A 308-nucleotide genomic window follows, 5' to 3' on the forward strand; every position below is an offset into this window, starting at 1 on the left:
AAAATATGTCAAGTGGTAAGTCAAACTGCATCACATTAGGCCCCCTTGCTTACTGTAACTTGGGAACACCTCCCAGGTCCCCTCAGCCAGTCCCACACACATAGAGATGCATTTCACACCACTGATCATGTGGAAAGCATATCTGGTGGATATCAAAACTCCTTATGTAACTAAAGAGTGCTGGAGGAGGTTCAAATCTGAATCATAGAATCATAAAATGGCTTGGGCTGAAAGAGACCTCAAGGATCATCAAGCTCCAACCCCACAGGCAGGGCCACCAGCCTCCATATCTAATACTAGACCAGGCT

Source organism: Meleagris gallopavo, chromosome 1 (genome assembly GCF_000146605.3).
Source record: "Meleagris gallopavo isolate NT-WF06-2002-E0010 breed Aviagen turkey brand Nicholas breeding stock chromosome 1, Turkey_5.1, whole genome shotgun sequence".
Classification (NCBI taxonomy): Eukaryota; Metazoa; Chordata; class Aves; order Galliformes; family Phasianidae; genus Meleagris; species Meleagris gallopavo.